The 17,143-nt window shown below is 37.1% G+C and overlaps 1 pseudogene; it reads right to left on the minus strand.

Moving 5' to 3' along the window:
• Nucleotides 1–1,695: 1,695 nt before the first annotated feature.
• On the minus strand, nt 1,696–2,456 carry LOC100931253 (annotated as a pseudogene).
• Nucleotides 2,457–17,143: the final 14,687 nt, after the last annotated feature.

Genomic DNA, 17,143 nt, shown 5'->3' on the forward strand with positions numbered 1-17,143 from the left:
ATTGCTCTGTCTTCACCCTGACCCTCCTCAAAAGTCTTTTACTACTGGCTACCTCTTCACCTAATATATTCTTCTTTCTATCACACTCCCCCTTTCTTGTATCCCCTTTCCCTGTACTTTCATGCATGTTAAGATATTTTTTGTGTACCCAGATTGAGTGTGTGTGTTATTTCCTCTTTGAACAAATTCTGATGACGTTAAGTTTCATAATCTCTTTCCCCTCTCCCTGTTCTCCTTCATGTAAAAGTTTTTTTTTTTCTTTTTTCTCTTTTATGGCAGATAATTTATGCCATCCCTTCCTTCCCCTTTTCTCTCTCTCTCTATCTCTCTCTCTCTCTCTTTTTGGTAATATTTTCTTCTTGACCAGGGAGTTCTGGAATTTGATTATAATACTCCTGGTAGTTTTTATTTGAGGACCTCTTTCAGGAAGTGATCAATGGATTCTTTTGATTTTTATTTTACCCTCTAGTTCTAGAATATCAGGGAAATTTTCCCTAACAATTTCTTGAGAAATGGTGTCTCTTTTTTTTTTTTTTTTTTTGTTTTGTTTTGTTTTAATGATGTTGGCTTTCAAGTAATCCAAAAATTTAAAAAAAAAAATCTTTCCTGGATCTATTTTTCGGGTTTGTTGTTTTTGCAATAATATATTTCATATTGTTTTCTATTATTTCATTCGTTTGGTTTAGTCTTCTTATTTCTTGATGTCTCATAAAGTTATTAGCTTCCATTTGCTCAATTCTAATTTTAAAAGAATTATTTTCTTCACTGATTTTTATATCGCCTTTCCCATTTGGCTTGGGGATAAGTGACTTGCCCAGGGTCACACAGCTAAAAAGTGTTAAGTGTCTGAGGCCAGATTTGAGCTCAGGTTCTCTTGATTTCAGGACTGGTGCTCTATCCACTACACCACTTAACTGCCCCCTTGTTACCCTTTTGCACCACTCTCAGTTCTCTTCCTAATTTTTCCTTTATCTCTCTTACTTGATTTTCAAAATTCTTGTCTTGAGCTCTTTCATGGACTGAGACCAAATTTTTTTGATACTTATAGATACGTATAGGTAGAGCAGCAACTCTATATCTCCACTAGCATGGAGAGGAAGGGAAACAAAATAAGACAATCTTGGTCTAAGACTCAGTGACAGAACCTATCAAAAGAGCATGCTGAAATTCTATTTACCAAAAGTGGGTCAGGAGCTGGAGACAGATAAGTGGATAAGTCATTCAGAATAGTACATCAGTCTTGCATAGGGTCATGAAAACATTTATACTACATGGGAATCAGATTGTACTTGACCAGAAAAGTTAGTCTGGACAGTTATTCAGCCTTTCTAGAACACATAGGTCTTTTCTCTAATGAATAGAATATTAAGATATGGGAAAATATAATGCCCCTTCCTTGCCAGCTATACACTGATGGACTGGAGTTTCCTCTTTTTTTTTCTAATTCCTAGATCTCTGGGATAAGGTAGGACTATCATACCTATTGTACTCAACACCAAGATAAACCCCAATCCTAAGAGAGAGGTTGCTCAATTCAAGGAGGATGAGATTCTATAATTCTACAGGCAAAATTGCATAGTATCATTCAGTGAAGACAATGACTATCACAGCTGGCTGAGCAGTAGAGGCTGAGATCCTTAGGGATTTCAAAAAAGGAGCTACTGCTGCTGCTGGGAGGTGGGGAGATTGCCAGATTTACCAGAGGTTCTCTATAAAGGGATCAAACTCTTTGACATTCTTGTCCTACATAGCCAGTTTTTCTGGGAGCAAGTCCAGGTCTTCAGCCAAAGACTGGGCCCCAATGTTGATGAAGAAGCTGCTCAGCTGTGGGGGATTCTGAAACTCCCAGTAGAAAATCCCTAAGACTATGGACATAATGTCATTTTTTGAGAAAGTCATTATGCATATTTGCATTGCTGCTGCTACTATTGGACCCATCAAAGTGTAAGTTTCCTTGGAGAGGAGATTCAGTGTCAGGTGAGACAGGAGGATTTATTATGAGATAATTATCCTCTGGCTCAAAGTTCTTGGGAGCAAACATGGCAAAGGACATATTCAAATTGGTCCTTGTTACTTGACCCACTGAATAGTTGAATAGTATTCCCACTTTCCCGAACCAAAATGGCCTCCAGGACATCATGGGAGGGAGCCCCAGTCTTTGCTGTTGTTAAGTACAGTTCTGGTGGCTTCACTACTAGAAGGAGTGACTATGTAGTTGGCACCATCAGATTGGGTACAGGTTGCCATCTAGTCCTAGTCAGCCTGATTGCCATAAGAGGTTGACTGGGAACAAGGAGCATCCCACCTTCCTTCCCTGAAACCATTAGCAGGAATGGAGGGGAGGTTGAGAAAGAGATGTAACACACTTCCTGAGAGTCCTCCACAGACAGGAATAATAACCTGTCATCCTCATGATCTGTCCTGTAATTGAAGAGGTACATGAGATTTTTATGCATATCAATATCCCCATTGTGGTCAACTGCCCTATCAGTACTTTTTTTTTAATTCATGTGTGACCTCTGGGATATTCTTGATGGTCAAATTGAACCAATCCGAGAAGATGAAGAGCAAATACAAATCTTGTCTCCCAGATATGCCTGGACTATCAATTGGACTATCTTCAGGGTAAAAAAAAAAAAAAAAAAAAGATGAAATTATTCAGGTCCTTCCTCTCCTGGGGGCTGAGATCAGTGTCAATTGCATATACAAATCTATGGGGCTTGGGATTCCCTTTTGGGACAGGGATGTGTCCTCAGGCTTCCCGCAGAGCTCCACTATTGGGCACTTGGAACCTCCTGCTAGGTAGGCCATGGGATTTTTTTCTTGTTTCACCTCAGGACCTGCTATCTATGTTCCTCCTACCTTAGCATTGCCATCTCTTGCTCTGCTTTGAAGTCAGAGCTTGTCATGTTGTTGAGGTATAAATGAGGTCTAGATTTGGGGTACCTAAATGAAATTAGGGTTTAGTTAGGTCTAGTGGCAGGTTTGGGGTACAGGGAGTCAGAGTTCCCCTGCAACCCCCTTGGATTCGGCACAAGGATACGGCGGTAAATGAAGTCTAGTAGTGGAGCTGAATTCCCAATAAAAGCATTCATTGGCCCGGAGAGCTAGATTGATAAAAGAGGTTTATTATTGAGTTTAGAAGTAGGAGATAGGTGAAGGTAGAGATAAGGAGGGCACTGGAGGACAGAGGGTCCAATGGACAGAGGGTCCTCATATGGCTATCATGTTTGGAATCTCTGCAAAAAGGAGTTCCCAGCGTGGCCCTTTTATAATAGGAGACTTAGCTTGAGGGGCTTTGGGGTGTAGCCCCAAAGTTGGCTCAGATCTGGGTGGGGCTGGGATAGGTCCGGATCTTCTATTGGAATTCAAAGGGAGCAGGATTTGTGAGTCAAAGGGTAATTTACATTAACTGGGGGGGGGGGGGGGGGTTGGGAATCAAAGATTGGAATCTTTCCCGCTTCAATGTCATGGGTTGTTCTGGCTCCAGCCTCCTGGCCTCCTGGCTGCACGTGCTTTCTTGTTGCTCCTTGTTTTCATCCCCTGAGACCAATTCTTATTTTTTTCTTGGAGACTTTGGATGTAGTAACTTTGACTTTGTTATCTTCTTCTGGCTGTGTGTTTTGATTTTTCTTGTCATTATAGTAACTTTCTATGGTCCTTTTTTCCCCCTGTTGTCTGCTCATTTCCTCAGCCCATTTGTCATTTTATCCTTTATTAAAGTAGGGCTTTGTTTTCAGGGTAGAGGATTCACAGTCCCAAACTTCAGGGGGTTTGTGCAGCTGTTTTCAGCGATCCTTCTAGGAACCTAACCACAATTCCTCTTTTCTGCTATGGAACTGTGAGGAGACTCCCCACCCCACTGTAGCTGTAGGATTTAGTGTGCTAAATCAACAGAGTCCTTCCTCAATGCTAATAAAGAGATTTCCATTAACTGAGGCCTCAGGAAGTTGTCACCACTGCCCATGCCCACTTGGTGTGCTGTTTTCCCAAATTTCTCTCACCCTATTGACAAACCTTTCTTGTTGACCTTCCAAATCTTCTTTGCTATATCTCTGGCTAAAAGGTTTAGAAACTGCCTGTGCTGACACTGATTCAAAGGTCCCCAGCCATTCCTGCTTTGCTGTCTCTGGTATTGGTGCTGGGGCCAAACTAGGGCTGCCCTGGAGTAGCTTGTGCTGGACAGCATGCTAGACTCGCATCCTGCTGCCACAGACCTTTCCTGCCGACTTCTAAGCTATCTTCAGTTGAAATTTTCCAGTCCATCTTTTTGTGTGTTCTGATGCTCTAAAATTTGTTTAGAGTCATTATTTATAGGAATTTGGAGTGATTTGTGGAAAAGGTCAGTGAGTTCCTGACTTTGTCATAGTATGCCCTCCCATAGTAAACACTTGATAAATGCTTATTGACCAAATGACTGAAAGAATAAGTCAGCATTTGGTTTTCAAGAGGTCCAGGAAGTGACTGAAAGAAAAATACTTATGAAGTGGATAATACTTAAGGGTGGATAATGAAGAAACAAATATCATTCAGTGGTGTCTTCCACTGATGGATATAATCAAGGCAGGTTTTGAATAAGTTGTGCCTTACCCTGGACTCCTGATTCTTTAAGTCTTAATCTATCTCTTAAGGTCTCTATCAAAAACAACAACAACACAACAATAAAAAACAAACTAGAAAAATATTCAGGACATTTCTCTTTAGCATGAGTATTGTACCTCTTGAGTGACACAATGTCTTTTGGGGGGGCAGAAAAGATCATAAGATCATGGACAACTATTACTTTATGATAACTAATTTAGAGATGAAAATGTACTCAGGAACCATTTAGTCTTGCCCTCCCCTTATTTTTCCAATGACAAAATGAGACACAGAAAATCTAAGTGGCATGCCCAGGATTCTACAGATAGTAAATGTCAGTGTCAAAATTCAAAATAGCAACCTCTAATTCTAAATCCAGTGCTCTTTTTAAAAATTACATGACATTATTTTATACCATGAACATGGACTAGTTGGAAAAATTATGGCAGTGTTTCCTTAACAACACAGAGGACAATTTTGCATAAGGTATACAAAGGGCAGGTAGGGATCCAGTCACAGCCTGGCATGATTTATCTCTACAAAGGGGGTGGCAGAAAATAAAAGAACCTAATTCCTAGAACAGAATAGCAGAAACTCAGTAGAGGAATGAACCCAACACACTGGTAGTTACTGGAATTAGTCCAACAATTCATCCTCCTAATTGTGTCTGAATAAAGAGCTCCAAGTCCAAATGATGTCCTCCCACTGTAACTGAACAGCAGACATTTCCCAAAACGGACTTCCTTAATTCTTTCTCCATTCAATAGGGTCATGCAGTATCAAAGGCATGAAATAGATTTTAAAGTAAAGAGTTGCATGTCTTCAACGTTTTATATAATTGTTTTAAGATGATACAAGTTGAAATTTTAGGAGGCCACCTGGAACATTTTTACAAGGTAGAAAAAGAAAACTTTTGCACTTGGCAATTGTTCTTGCTTCCAGACACAGCATGAAATTTCGCTCATCATTTGCTGCTGCAGGTGAGATCCTTGTGAAGCCTAACCATCAGCTTCACACCCCTGAAAAGGCTAGAACAGCTGATTGTAAATCATTTTGAAGACTTTTTGACCTATCCTAGAACAAACTTCTCAGATTCAAAATGGATGTTTTAATCCAGAAAAAGAAATCAAATTCCCTCTAGAACACAGGTAAAATTATTCTCTTAGAAAATCTTTTGTTTTATTGTAGTAAGTTCATTTATTTTTTAATACACATTTCCTTATGCTTCATGTTGGGAGAGAAAAATAAAAACAAAAGGGAAACACCATAGGAGAGATTAAAAAAAAGTGATGGCATATGTTGCTTTACATTTAATCTCCTTAGAGCTTTTTCTTCATGTAGATGGAATTTTCTGTACAAAGTCTATAAGACTGCTTTGGATCACTGAACTACTGAGTAGAACAAATTTTTTCATAGTTGATCTTTGCACATTCTTGATGTTATTGTGTACAATGTATTCCAGGTTCTGCTTGTTTCTCTGCTTGTTTCTTTCTTTCTTTCTTTCTTTCTTTCTTTCTTTCTTTCTTTCTTTCTTTCTTTCTTTCTTTCTTTCTTTCTTTCTTTCTTCCTTCCTTCCTTCCTTCCTTCCTTCCTTCCTTCCTTTCTTTCTTTCTTTTTGATGCAAAACCTTTTAAATTTAATATAATCAAAATTGCCCATTTTATCTTTCATAATGTTCTCTAGTTCCTCTTTGATGATGAATTCCTCCCTTCTCCAAAGATCAGATAGATAAATTATTCTTTGTTCTCCTAATTTTTTTTTTATGGCATCATCCTTTCTGTATCCATAATGACCTTATTTTGGTATGGTGTGTGAGATGTAGGTCTATGCTTATTTACTGACATATTTTCCAGTTTTCTCAGGAATTTTTATCAAATAGTGAGTTCTTATTCTAGAAGCTGGAATTTGGGGATTTATCAAATATTAGATTGCTATAGGCTTTGATTATTGTGTCATGTGTGTCTAATCTATTCCACTGATCTACCACTGTATTTCTTAGCCAGCAGTCTCCTAGAGAATCTTGTTCCTAGGGAAAGGATCAAGAAAAAATGTGAGCATTTTGGATTTGGGATCAGAACATCTGAGTGCAAATTTTGCTTTTGTTACTGTTATTTTTGTCATCTGGTACAGATCATTTAACAATATCTCTGAATCTACAATCTCTTGAATTGCCTAATAAGAGTGCCTAACTTTATGTCTCTAAATGAAAGTGTTAGTTTTATAACATAAACTTTTTGAAAGTTACAATCATTTCATTCTTTGTAATTGTATCCCTACCACCTCCATATGGCCTGGCATATAGGAGATGTCATGTATGCCCATTAATTGATTGATGTTGTGTTAGTCTGTGGTTTAATTCAAGTCAATTCAAAACAATTTTCATAAATGCCTCCTAACTTCTAGATGCTAATAATATAATAAATAGTGATGCAGGAATTGTTCTTAAGGAGCTTGCATTTTACTGGCAGAAAATAACAGAAAACAAAATGCAAAAATGTATAGAGTAGATATAAAATAAATTCTAGAAGTATGATTCTAGTAACTATAAGAATGAGAGATTAGAAAAGTCTTTCAAAAGGTCCTAAAATGATCCTTAAAAGGAATCAAAGATACCAAGTAATGTTATGCTGGCTCTTACTGGAGTTAGCCCAATAATACATTCTCCAAAACATATATAAAGTCTTCTAATCCCAAATAATGTCTACTGCTTCTGAACAGTAGGTTTTGTTACTGCAGTTAATAAGATGGTAGCAACTAGGGATTCACTCAAGAAGGAACTTCATTTTAGACAAGGAAAAGGCTTATTAAAATGCTGAAGGGAGATTTAATGTCAAATAAAGGGGGTGGTAATAATGCTATTTTGGCTAAAATGTAAAGGACATGAACTACAAAGATTGTCAGGAAACAGGTCATAAAGAACTTTAAAACTGAATAGACAAATTTATATTTTATCCTATATGTAAGAAGGAGCCACTGGAGCAAGGACTTGTTATGTGCCTCAGGAAAATCAATTTTGTAGTTGTGATGCGGGTATAGTCCCTTTAATAATCCTTTCTTTCTGATTCCCAACCCCTCCTAGTTAATGTAATTACCTTTTGATTCACAAATCCTGGTCCCTTTGAATCCCAATAAAAGATCGGATCCTGAACCAACTTGGGACTAAACCCACAGGCCCCTCTAGCTAAATCTCCCATTATAAAAGGGTCCAAGCGGGGACCCCCTCTTTGCAGAAGTCCCAAACATGGCAGCCTTACTCCTGGCATGTCAGGACCCTCTGTCCACTGGACCCTCTGTCCAGTGCCCTTTTTATCTCTGCCTTTACCTATTCCTTAATTATACTATAACCTTACTTCCAAACCCCTTAATAAACCTCTTTTATCAATCTAGCTTTTCAGGCCAATAAATTCTTTTATTGGGGACTCTTGCACTGCCACTAGACTTCATTTAACTCCATATCCTTGCGCCGAATCCAATTGGGTTGCAGGGGAGCTCTGTTTGACTCCCTGTACCCTGAACCTCAATTAAGCCCTAATTTCATTTAGGTACCCCATATCTGTCCCTCATCAGTTTTACAAAGGATGAATAAGAGAAAAGAGATTAGATATAAGGAAACTATTGTAAAAGGTGAAAACGGCTTGATTAGTGTGGGGACTATGTAAGGAGAAAGGAAGAATTGAGAGATACATTTTGGAGATAGAATCTCTAAAGTTTGGTAGCCATCTGCATATGAATAGAAAGGAAAAGGGAGGAAAGTAGAAAATGAGTCAATGAGTTGGTCATGGAGCACTGGAAAGAGTGGTGATGTTTCTAACAAAAATAAGAAAAATTAGGAAAAAATTGGAGAAGGGAAGTTGACATCTGTTTTGGGCATGTTAAATATGAGATGCTCCCAGACAGCTTACACAAGACTGAAGTTATGAAGATAGATTAGAACTGAATAAATAGAACTGAGGATCATTTTTTAAAAAAAGCAATTAGGGTTAATTGAGTTGGCTAGGGTCACACAGACAGCAAATATCTGAGGTTGGATTTGATCTCAATTCCTCCTGAATCAAGGGCCAGTGTTCTTTCCACTGTGCCACTTAGTTGGTCTGAAAATTATCTTTATATGGATAATAATGAAAGTCATAGGAACTGATTAGCTTGCTAAGAGAAATAACTAATTTTAATACCAGATAGATTGTGATAGGGCCAATGGATAAAATTCTTGAAAGACATCATTATAAGGATGCCAATAAGTAGGCTTTTGGGGGGAGTGTAAATTGTAAAAAGTAACATTAAGAACAATTACCTAATTAAATAAAATGTACATTTATGAAATTATGGCATCTCATATGGTTGTAAATTTGGAGTCAGTAACACGCGAGTCTTATCTTACTTCTGACTTTATTTTCAGCACTAACACTGCCTAGCAACTACTGAGTGCTTAATAAATGATTATTGTGTGGTGTTACTGTACAAGACCTTAGCTTCTCTGAATCTCAACATTCTTATCTGAAAAACAGATCACAAAGTTGATTTGAAACTCAAATGAAATTGTGTATGAAATAAGCTTTGCAAACTTTAAAATTCTATGTAAGTTAAACAAAACTAAACTAAACTAAAACAAACTTGTTAATATAAATCCTTCCTCAACAATCTTTAGAAGCATATATAGCATAGTGGATAGAGCACCGAAATCAGGAAGGCTTGAGTTTAAATCCAGGCTAAGGCAAACTGTGACTTGAGGAAATTCTCTGGATCTCTATCAGCCTCAATTATCTTATTTGTAAAATAAGCATAACAGAAACTGCCCTCCCCTCAGGGTTTTTGTAAGTCTAAGTTGAGAAAATAATTGCAATGTGCCTTACAAACTTTAAAATACTTTGTAAATGCTAGCTAATAATATTATTTAAACAACTAAATTGAACTACTATCACTACTAACAAGTCAAACAAATCTAGCCAAATCAGATCTGTCAGTCAGTTCAGCCATATCATCCTGTTAGAGCCTTTTCACCAGAAATCATAGAAGAAATGAATTCCACTCTCTTGATTCTCCCAGATATATCATTACCCATTTTTAAAGATTAATGACCGAAACTGTATTAGTATAATCCCAACAATGGTGTTATAAAATGGGGGAAAATATTTTAAATGTGATTCAATTTATAATTACTTGCAAAGTATCATAACATTACTGAAATTAGAAATATCACTGGATCATGTAATATACAACAGAAAATCCCAGACTTTGCTTTTCTATCCAGATAAAGACAACTGAAAACTTGACAGCCTCATCATCACAAATACCTTTGGGATAGCTGGGAAGGAAGAGCCACTCAGTTGCTCCTACTACTTGGATAAACATGAAGTTAACTACAATTGTTCTTTTGAAATGGAAGAATAGCAGAATTTACCAACTGTCCTGCTGCTACATCTTGAGAGTCTCCAGGCCATATCATCTGTTTTGGCTCTGTACTTTCCAGACACCTGAGGATTGCCATATGATCACCTGATGAGTCTTGAAGAAAGCCCTTCACATTCAACCAGCCATTGTCCTTAGGAAACTCTGAGCTATTTCATTGACCCTGATGCTAAATTCTAATATATATAGATATACGTAATACATTATATATATATATATATATATATAAATGGAAGCTACTTGAGAATAGATATCCTACTGCATTTTATTTTTTCTTTTTAATGCTCAATTTTGTATTTCACACATTATAAGCACTTAATAAATGCTTTTCCCTCCTTGATTTGTTCTTTGACTATTTAATTCATTTACTCATTTAGTCATTCATCACTATTTTTGGTTGCCTTTTTTTGAGAGATTTCCATTTACTATTCACGCTATTCTAGGATTATTTTTGTGCCTAAGTTCTTCAAAGGCAGGAAGACAGCAGGAGAGAATGTAACACTTTTTATAGCTGTTTTGGTATGCAAATAATTTAGAATTATCTGATTGATTAGAAATGCATATATAATATCTGTTTATTTCACCAGGACACAATAGTAGAAATATGCTTGTTTTTCTCTTGTCCTGAGAAGTGTGCTGTTTTGGGGCATTTATATGGCATTTTAATTTGAAAAGGGATTTACAGTTGTTTACATTAATTATTTTATTGCTTTCAATTCAGCTTATGGTTCCTTGAGAAAAGAGAAACCAGGATATGAAAATGATGGCTGCATCTTACATCTTTTTTTTTTCCTCTTGACACATGAAAAGCTGCAATCTTGCCCTTTGCAAACTGAATATCTGATAGAGCTTTCATAACATAGGTTCTTCAGTAAGATTCTATCCTTTTTGGAGTGACCATCTCATAGAGAAGACACTTACTTGAATTAAAAATATACAGAAGAGATGGAGAAAACTGAGCAAAGAGAACATTAACTAATTTGATTATATGTTATCAGAATAATAACTTTAAAGCTGGCATTGTAGAAATAAGAAAATAGTCTTAGAGAGGCTAATCAATTTCACACTAATTATTTGAGGAGGGATTAGAACCAGATCTCCCAGATCTTCATTTTCCCAGCTTCAGTACTCTATCTGTAATTCCACACTATTTTCTCATTCTCATTATTAATGTACATTCATTTTGAGAAATTCTCTGTGGAATATCTTTGAAATATTGGAAAAGAACTTCTTTCATAGTTTTTGAGATTCCATGTATATCAGTGGCGTATATAAGCTGTCTATCAGTTATCCTATAACTATGATACATGTTTGGCCACCTTAACATTTTTTTATTGTGAACTTAATCATCAATAATCATAAAAATATTAATGTGCAAAGAACAAGAAGGTAGAATGTGCTGGAAACTGCAAACTTTTGGTTTTGAATAATTATATTGTGTGTATATAAGTATGTTTGAAGTCAAGTTAATAAGCATTTATTAAATACTAACAATGTGATCCTGAGCAAGTTATTATCCCTAGTTTGCCTCAGTTTACTCATGCATGATTATAGTCAGAATTTCTGTAAGGATCAAATTAGATAATAATTATAAAACACTTAGGACCATGTCTGGTGCATAATCAATGCCATGTAAATATTGGCTATTATTACGTATTTATTACTATATTCTAAATATGATGCAATGTTGGAAATGCAAAACCACATAAAGAGATAACCCCTACTTTCAAGGACCTTCCATTATAATAAAGAATGGTAACAGAGAGGAAAAAAAAACCTGGAAAGTGGTCATGATAAAAAAGCACAGAAATTAAAGAATATAGCCTAGAGAAGAATATGGTCAAGGATAGGCATATCGAGGTATCCACTTTAAAATGTACGTCTGGAGAAAAAACAATCAATAAAAAGAGATAGTAGGAGCAAAGTGTGTGTGTGTGTGTGTGTGTGTGTGTGTATGTACAGATGTATATGTACATATACAATAGTGTATATGTATGCATATATACATACAGCATTGTATATATTTTATTTATGTGTGCATATGATCAGGTTTTATATTAGGTTTCCTTTAAACGATATTATTTCCTCACTATATTTATGTCTATTGTCTATTAATTTATGTTTTCAATCTCAGATCCTGAATTAGTTTTTTTTTTCTTTTTTTTTATGCCAGAGCCTAGGTCTGTTCCTTCTTTTCTTTAATTGAGTGGTTTGTTCTAGGACCTGTCTTTCATCACAGTTCCTAAACTAGTATTAGATCTTACCCCTGCTATGGCTCACTTGCTGCTGTTCAACTTTGCTCTAGGTGAGATGATTTGGTCCTCCTCCCACTTTGCCTATTGTGTTTCTGGGTGAAGTGGCTGCCTGTGGTCAGACCTTACTTCTTTCTACAACACTGACCTATGATCGGGAGCTATTCCTGGGGCTTGGATCAAGCTCCACATAATTCAGCTATCTGATTTGTTTCTACTTGAATGATGCAGTTTCCTTAATTTGTCTCTTATAATGGTTACAATGAGATGATGCACAACTTTCTACTTTGTTCCCTGTTGACATTGGCCCTAGTTTTGCTAGTAACAATCCTATTTTTTGATGATTCAATTACTTAAATGGTGCTGGTCTCATTTTATCTCCTGATAACCCATAAGAGTATTGATATTGGTGTCAATCTGTCCCATGGGTAGATCCCAAAAACTAAGCTGTTTTAGTTCTTAGAATCAATCATATGGAATCACCCCATGCTTTTATATACACAATTTGATTATTATGAATAATCTCAACTGTTGGTGTCTATACCCTGGAAGGATCAAATCATTCTAGCTTCTACCTCCTTCTAAAATTGGTTGATAACTTTGGATTTCTTGCTTTCAGTTCTAATATCAGGCTTTTCTCCTTGAAGGTTATAGACCCAGGCTATGTTTTGCTTTATAACAGCCCCCAGATTTAGGAACATCCTGAGACATCTGCAGTTTTGAGTCTCTTTCCCTGGTTCAATACCCACTTGTCTGTTTGCTCATCTAGTGAGCTTTGGGTACATTCCTAAGTAGGACTGAATATCTTGGCTACATTTCTCTTTATGCATTTTCAATCCTTATTTATTACACATATATTGCAACCCAATCGCACCCATCATAGACTTCCCTATTCCTCTTTAGTTAATAAACAAAGCATGATGCAAACTAATAAGACATACTGTTTCAGATGATTTTCCTCAACCTTGAGTCACTTCTACCATCTGCTGTTTTTGCTACCATTCATGTGTTATTCTATAATGATAGAGAAAAATTAGGAAACAATGTTAAATTGAGTTCACTATAGATTTATGTTTCATAATGTAAATTGGGCTATCAATGCCAAAAGGCAATCTTTTACGTATCCCTAACTAATTCACCATCCTACTCTTCTAAACCCATTACTTCCTCCTCAACCCTCCCATGACTCCACTTTATTCCACCCTCTCAGCTACAAAACTTGCCTCATATTTTATATACATATTAAAAAAAATTGACAGGATGAGTTCCCTCTTTCTTCTCCTCCTCAATACACATTACTCACATTCCTTTTGATACTATTTCTTCCACTCTGTCTTGTAGAAAGAGATGGATATTCTCTTTTCCAATATTATCTCTACAAGGATGAGTACTCCCAATTCATTTTGATTTTCTAGCATATTGTTCCTTGTCACCCCCATTTGCTAACTTATCTTCAATCTCTCCCTATCTACTGGTTGCTTCTATACTGTACACAAAACATATGCCCCACAGCCCACAAATTCTCATGTTCCTGATAGTCCATCTACCATCTCATATCTCTCCGATTTTTTATAACTAAACTTCTTAACAACACTATCATGTTTCTCCATTTCCTCTGCTCTTGCTCTCTTCTTATTTGTATTATGTCTAATCATTCAATGAAACTATTCTCTCCATAATTGATGAGATTAGATTCAGGGAATGATGAGATTAAATTTTCTGGTGGTCAGGGAGTTAAATGATAAGGTTAGTGGCAGATTTGGGGTTCAGGGAACCAAATGAAAGGGTTCAGCTCCCCTCAATCCCCTTAGAATTTGGTACAAGGTAGGGAGTTGTGAAAACTTCCTTTTGGCAATGCAGAGGTCCTTCATAAAGGAATTTACAAACCCCAAAAGCTAGACTGATAAAAAGAAGTTTATTATTGGCATTTGGGAAGTCAGCCTTTGCTATGCATGAATATAAAGACTGAATTCCTTAGTGGCAAGATCTGACAGAGAAGTAAAGTTTCTAGTAGAGAAATCCTGACAGAGAGGTATAAAGTTTCATTAGGGAAATTGGTGAGGATAAAGAGAGGGTAACACTGAAAGAGAATATCATTTCAGCAAGCAGAGATTGCTACTATGCCAGGGATGACATATTAGGTGCTCTGCAAGGACTGAGCCCCAAGTTGTCTCTTTTTGTCTACAAACTGGGGGCAATTCTTGATGGGGTTGGGTACAGCTTGAGCTGAATTGAATAGAAAATCTTAGAATTGAATGGGTGTCTCTTCAATTCAGTAGGATTGGAATTCTCCAGTTCAGGACTCAACCAGCACCACCTAGATAACAGAATGAAGCTATTTGTCTTGCTTCCCTTGGGTGGGGTCTTTACAGAGGCAGGATTCAAGGAGACTTTCTCCTTGAAGGAGTCTTCAGAGAGTTTCAGGGCTCCCTCATCAAAGTGATTATCAACTTCTTAATTTCCAAATTTTTTTCTCACTACTCATCATTCCCGGACTCTCTGCAGATCTATATTGTTACTCATTTTCTCTTTGATATTTTGGTTTCTTTAATTTTCATGACACGATTATTTCTTGATTTTCCTCCTTCTTATCTGTCCATACCACAGTCTCCTTTTCTACATCTTTATCCAGGTCACAACAGCTATTTCTGGGTGTCATCTAGGAGCTGCATGCTAAAGTATATTCTCTTTTCATTCTATACTATTTCACTAGAAGATTTCATTAACTCTCATGAGTGCAAATACTTTTTCTATGCTGACGAGTCTCAATTTTACTTATATAGCCACATCCTTTCTGTTGACATCCAGTCTCACCTCTCCAACTTCTATTGGACAGCTTTAACTGGATATCTCTTAAACTTAGTATGTCCAAGTCAGAATTCATTACTTTTCCCCTAAACAGTCTCCACTTCCTAACTAGTTTATTATTATCAAGGACACCACCAGCCACACTGCCCCTCCCACCACTCCAAGCCAGAAACTAATATATATTAACATATACTCTCTCTCTCTCTTTCTCTCTCTCACTCTCTCTCTCTCTCTCTCCACATTCCTCTTTTCTTTCCTCTCCTTCCTTCATCTTCTCTCCATTCCTCTTTTCCTCTCCTCTCTTTCCAAAATCTGTCATTTTTATCTCCATATTATCTCATACATATACCCCCTTCTCTACTCTGATACTGTCACCACCCTAGTCTTGTCCCTTATCATCTCAGATTTTGATTATTATAATAAACTTCTGGTTTATCGCTCTGCCATACATATCTCTTCACTCCAGTGCATCCTCAAGTGATAAATGATCAAACAGTATAAACAGGCAGTTTTCAAGGGAATAAATTTAAGCTATCTATAACTATAAGTATAACTATAACTTATATAGATACAGCTAAAGAAATATTACACAAAAAATATATAGATTATACACTATGCGAAAATATATATGTGCATATATATGTATTTTTGTGTTAATATTCTGTATCTGTGTATATGTATATGTGTGCTTATATATCTATCCTGTGTCTAATGTACCCACAAGTCTAGCTACCTGTTCCCAAGGTATAAGTAGCCCTTGTCCTTCTATCAGCTTCAGCATGCTTTCTATAGCACCACTAGTGGGTGGGGTTGAAGGAGTTGAAGGGGTTGGGGGCAGGGATGGAGAGTTTTTAGCTAGCATTTGTCCCATTTTAGCCAAAAAAGATTACTGGTTTAGTTTTTAAGAACAATACTCACCCAAGTTCCTGGTCACTGGAGACTTCTTCAGTCCTTGGTTCCCACTGTTGGGCGCCAAATGTGAAGATCGTGTATTTTAAAATCAGCAGGAGTCTGGAGTTCATATTAGGGGAAAATCGTCAGTCTTTATTCTCAGTGAAGAAAGATCGGAGGTGGAAGAGAATCGGCGATAGCAATGTGTGCAGCTGAGTCAAGAAGCTAGCTAGACCCGCAGCCACATGACCAGCAGCCAGGAGAATAGTCCAAATCCAATCTATTGTCCATTGCTTCACATGTCAGGGAATCCAATGATCCCCCTGAGTTTTTGAAGTCCTGCAAAAGTCTTTTTATGTGTTAGGGAATCCAATGATTCCAGCAGATTTTGAAAGTCCTGCAACAGTCTTATCATTTCTCAGGGAATCCAATGATTCCTGAGGGTTTTCAAGTCCTATGTCTCAGAGAATCCAATGATTCCTGAGGGTTTTGAAGTCCAACAATATTTGATGTCCATGAGCCAAACGCCAAATGCCCACTCTCTGTGCAAGTCCTGATGTGTTGTACACGAAATGACGATTTTGGTGGGTGGAGGCAGAGAGAGGAACAGGAAGAGAAGCTGGGAGAGACTGGGCCTGGGGTCCATTCTTTATCCAATCATGTATATTAATAGAGTATAGTCCAATTACTATTTAGCCTCATGTACTTGGGACCTCAGTGCATCAACTCAAGCCTCAGCCCATTACATGTGTCCATGTGTATATATGTATCTATATCTCTCTCCAAAGACATTTGTATGTAAATGTATGTATATGTGCATATTTGTATAAATATATGTATAGATATTTGTGTGAATATATGTACAGGGCTGCAGATAGTTGGGTAAGCAGATTTTGAAAGTCCTGCAACAGTCTTATCATTTCTCAGGGAATCCAATGATTCCTGAGGGTTTTCAAGTCCTATGTCTCAGAGAATCCAATGATTCCTGAGGGTTTTGAAGTCTAACAATATTTGATGTCCATGAGCCAAACGCCAAATGCCCACTCTCTGTGCAAGTCCTGATGTGTTGTACACGAAATGACGATTTTGGTGGGTGGAGGCAGAGAGAGGAACAGGAAGAGAAGCTGGGAGAGATTGGGCCTGGGGTCCATTCTTTATCCAATCATGTATATTAATAGAGTATAGTCCAATTACTATTTAGCCTC

Source organism: Sarcophilus harrisii, chromosome 6 (assembly GCF_902635505.1).
Source record: "Sarcophilus harrisii chromosome 6, mSarHar1.11, whole genome shotgun sequence".
Lineage (NCBI taxonomy): Eukaryota > Metazoa > Chordata > Mammalia > Dasyuromorphia > Dasyuridae > Sarcophilus > Sarcophilus harrisii.